Source organism: Nannospalax galili, unplaced genomic scaffold (assembly GCF_000622305.1).
Source record: "Nannospalax galili isolate Female #2095 unplaced genomic scaffold, S.galili_v1.0 scaffold167, whole genome shotgun sequence".
NCBI lineage: Eukaryota > Metazoa > Chordata > Mammalia > Rodentia > Spalacidae > Nannospalax > Nannospalax galili.
In genome coordinates, this window is record NW_008358534.1 from 2788724 (window position 1) to 2793752 (window position 5029).

General features: G+C 40.2%; 1 non-coding gene across 1 annotated transcript; it reads right to left on the reverse strand.

Moving 5' to 3' along the window:
- Positions 1-3084: 3084 nt before the first annotated feature.
- LOC115068217 lies at positions 3085-3191 on the reverse strand. Its single transcript, XR_003847589.1, has one exon. It is a non-coding gene; the product is annotated as a U6 spliceosomal RNA (small nuclear RNA).
- Between the last annotated feature and the right edge of the window lie 1838 nt (positions 3192-5029).

Genomic DNA, 5029 nt, shown 5'->3' on the forward strand with positions numbered 1-5029 from the left:
CTGTAAGTGCAAAGACCATGTGTCTCCCACTGTATATACAGTGTAAACTGTAAATATTTGGTTGTTAAATCACCTGACATTTTGTTGCCTCTGAATTGCTAAATAAACTTTGTAATTATTTTAACTCTGTTTATCCAAAGTTGAAAACCACACAGAAGATATGATTGTAATAATATAATCACAGAAATTCAATATGTCAACTGTTTCTATCTAGTCAAACCATATTCTTACTAGACATAATGATCATCAACCATTATCTGACCCAGGAATCCCATTATTCACCACATTTACATGGCAGTGTTTTGGGAACAGCACCTTAAAAACCTATTAAGACTGTAAAGTGAAAGAGTTATAGGAGAAATATGCTGATAGCCTGAAAAAAAATCTTGAAATGTTAGTTTTCTTTTTTCCCCAAAATCACTTTAGTAATAGAATTTTCTCAAAAGTAGTGAGTAGAAAATAGAACTATTAATCTCAAAGATTGACAGATATATCTCATCCAGGATTTAATAAAAACCACAACCACCTTGCCTGGATTTCCTAAATGACTTCAGAATTGCAGGGCTACCTATGTGGAATCAAATTCTCCTGATAGCATACCAGTCCTAACATCTAGATTCTATAAAGGCAGGTGTGCAGCAGAGGAAAGGGCCTTGGAAGAGCATCTAATCACTCATTGTATCTTAGACAGGCTAGAAGGTAGCGAATTCTTTATATAACATGAAAAGTTTCCCCTGTGTAATCATTGACTCTTCATTAGTTCTATTTCTACTTTATGGAACCACAATCAGTTTATGAAAAGAACCAATTGAGAACACTTGATGTTTATAAATATTCAACCTGTAAACCTTAGCCTCTTTGATGACTTCCACTAAAACATAATAACATTAACTACAAATGCCAAACATTATACTGATAAAACAACCAACAAACAATAGAAAACCCCACATTCTGAGCTAAGGAGATGCCTCAGTGGGTAAGAGCACTTGCTGCGTTAGCATGAGGACCTGAGTTTGGCCCTGAGCTCCCATGCAAAAAGCCAGGCATAGGCACTCACATGCTTATAACTCTGGAGCTGTGGGAGGGAGGATGGGGGAGCCAGGACAGGAGGTTCACTGAGGCTTCCTGATTGGTGGACATCAGCCTGCTTCCAGTTTCACTGAGAGACTCTGTCTCAAGGGAAGGCGTGATAAGGCAGAGTGATAGAACGGGACCCCTAGTTGGCTCCTCTGGGCACTGTACATGATTCAGGTAGAGACATGTGTGCATACACCGTATACATATATACAAAAAAATTCTAAAAGATAATTCCATCCTCAGGAAACTCATATATACTTTTCATTGTGAGACAGCATTTCACTAGACTTGAATTCATGATCCTCCTGCCTCAATCTACAAGTTCAAATTACAGGCACATGTCAATTAATATTCCATGCTTTCTACACTTTCAATAACATTTTTTTTCCTGGATCCAAAGGATTCATGTAATTGAGAATCTCAAGAATATCCTGATGAGAGCACCTAACCAAGTATTAGGTGCTAGAGAGAACAGAATTAAGTACTATGATCTCTTTTGATTCATTGGAAGAATCAGCAAAAGGAAGGGACATTATGAGGATGATACATTCAGAGCATTGAGAGTAAAGGGCAATTGCCCTAGCTCTTTCCTCAGCGTAGGCCATGCTAAAGGGAGAGGTTTTTTTTTTTTTTTGTCTTTTTGAAGCAGGGTCTCCCTGTAGCCCCAACTGTCCTGGAACCCACTATGTAGACCAGGCTGGCCTCGAACTCACAGAGATCCACCTGCCTCTGCCTCCCAAGTGTAGCCCCAACTGTCCTGGAACCCACTATGTAGACCAGGCTGGCCTTGAACTCGCAGAGATCCGCCTGCCTCTGCCTCCCAAGTGCTGGGACTACAGGCATGTGCCACCATGCCAGGCTTAAGCGCAACTTTCACCAGTACTAAAGTTGACACAAAAATTCAACTTCTTAGCCTGATAAGATAATCAAGTCTTCACCTGACTTTATGGTTCAGGGAAGCCAGAATGACAAAGAGAATGATCTTCTCACTAGAGTCTAAGTGATAATTACCTTCAAGGCCCCATGTATATGCTACTGCCTCCCGCCCCTATCTATAAACCGAAGTCCCTTGTGTCCTGGCATTATCTTATGCTTTTTATCATTGTCTGTTACAGTTTGCTTGGACTTGGCACAATTTGTGTGTATGGGAGTTTTCTGGACTGTACACTCCAGAACAAACACACAGCTTGATAAAGCAAGTATTCCAGGGTAGAAATAAAGGGAGATAAGAACAACCAAACAGCTTTCACCATCAGAACACCACATATCCCTCCTCAGCACACAGATCTTGATGTGAGAGGATTACATGACAATAGGTAAAGGGAGGTACTATAATAATGCAACCAAGGAGAAGACAGCTGGGGAAGGCCACATCCTAGCTTCATGTGGGCACTGATTGGTATTTCATGAGAAACCAGTAGATTATTACAAGATTCAACCATTGCTTGTTGCAGTTTTAAAATACCTCATTCCTACATTTCTGTGTGTACTGAAATGTGACATTTCGTATTTCCCTTGAAGCATGCTGTTTTTTTAAATGTCCTTTCTCTCCTAAGTTCAGCTTCTGTAGTGCACTTACATAATTACACTCAATACATTTCACGTGAATGTACTTCTTTCTCCTCTTATTTATTTCTGATATTTTATGGGAAATTGCTTAAGTGATGAAACACTCTATTGCCAAGTGTATCTTCAGGCAAAAGAGGAAAGGGTGGATTTACAGACAGCGCATAAACACAACATTATGAATATCTCTCAAGAATTGATGTTTATAAGAAGCAGGCATTTTTTTGCCATACTCAAAAGAAGTCATAAAATTCTCTATAATCCATAACATACCATGCAGACAACAGAATGGAACTCCGGGCAGCTAGTTCCTCAAGGCAAAGGGACAAAACAACAAACTAAAAACATGCTGGGATATCAAACTATTAACCAGGACAAGGTACTAATTTTGGCTATAGTTTAATGCTCTGTCAGAAGAGTAGAAAACAATTCTTTTTTTTTTTAAATATGGAACGCTTCACAAATTTGCATGTCATCCTTGCGCACGGGCCATGCTAATCTTCTCTGTATTGGTCCAATTTTAGTATATGTACTGCCGAAGGGAGCACTAGAAAACAATTCTTGAAGTAAAGAATTACTCTGGTAGTTCAAACTACATTTCCACTTCCACGTTATAGCCAAGGTTTCTAAACAACCTTTTAAAGCCTAAATGTTTCTACAGAAAATATGAGAAATATGTAAAGAAAACTGCACTATGCCCGTGGTAGAAGATACAGGCAAAAACAAAGCTAAAGGGTTTCTTCCTACTCTCACATAGTCAACACAGCACTTGAACTCTGGTTATCAAAATGTGCGGGATTTCTCCCTACCAGCACCCACTTCTGCAGTGGACACCAGCTAAGTGTCCTCTAATTCAGTTCAGTTCCAACACTGTCAAACTGGAAATGACATCAAATCCCATGGGTTGAGAGCTCCATTCCTACAAGACAGCTGGGTGCTTCAGATGCTAATCACATGCCCCCAAGCTATAGCCCCTGCTTCTGACCTGGAGTTCTCCCAAACCCTACCTCACTTTACTTTGACCTAAAGGATGTCATAGAGGATGTAGATGATGAAAGCAAAGGGCAAAGTAGTGGGAATGGGTGGATCTTCCTTGCCTTTCTGATGCTCCACCTTCAAGAACACCCAAATGTTTTTCATTTTCAGATGCTCATCTGTACCTAGACCTTTTGTATTTTAATGAGAGCTTCATTATGTAGGGATAACTGATTTTATCTTCAGTTGGTGATTGGTTAAACCTTCAACACTTCAACATCCTCCCTGAGGCTGGAAGATGAAGGTGAGAGCCACAAACTTCTAATCCTGCCTGGATCTTTCTTGTAACCATCCCCCATTTTAAAGCTCCCTAGAGACCCACAGCCACCAGTCATCTCATTACTACATTTACGTTTTTAATTTTTGTTTTTATTTTTTGTATATAAGTGTTATGCCTGCGTCTATATAAGTTCACCTGTGTCGTGCAGGGCCCTCGGAGGACAGAAAGGGTGTTGCATCCTCTGGAACTGGAGCTACAGATGTTGTTAGCTGTTGTCATGTGGGTGTTGAGATTCGAACCCTGATCCTCTGCAAGAGCAATCAATGTTTTTAACTGCTGAGCCATCTCTAGCCCTTCATTAGTACATTTAAAAAGGCAAAAAATCCACACATTTCAATCAACATTCTAACATTAAAGGAGGAGGGGCTCCAGAGCCATTGACAATTGATGTCTTCTGGGGGGAGGGAGAGTCAATTTCCTTTAAGGGTGTGTCCCCTTGTAAAGCGACTATGCTCCAGTGGATTGGCCCACACTAGTGAATATAAGAATATCTGGGTAGCACAGACTGAGTGATTGAAAAATAAGTAGGACACGAAGTTGGGGGTGGTGGAGGGTGGATCTGGGAGGGGTTGGGGGAGTAGTGGGGAGTTAATACTATGGAAATTCATTATACGAAATTCTCGAACAATTACTAAAAAGGATGTATGTTTCTTAAACATTCTCTTGCTGCTTCAAAGATTCCAAAGGTTTTAGGAACTTTTTGCCAGGTAGTAGAATGAAGATCAAATATATATTTCACAATATTGCCACAGCCTACAGATAAGATTCTTTAAAATATTGGCACATGCCAGGGGTGGTGGCACATGCCTTTAATCCCAGTACTCGGGAGACAGAGGCAGGCGGATCTCTGTGAGTTCAAGGCCAGGCTGGTCTCCATTAGCGAATCCGGGCCAGCTGTGGCTACAGGGAGACCTTGTCACAAAAAGACAAAAACAAAGTTGGTACAGTTACTTCTAACCTTTTTCCTATGTAAATACAGAATAATACCTCTTCCTTAATAGTGCAAAGTATCAGTGAAAACAGTAATCAAACATTATATTAAATAATTTTAGGAGATTATCTCTAGAGCAG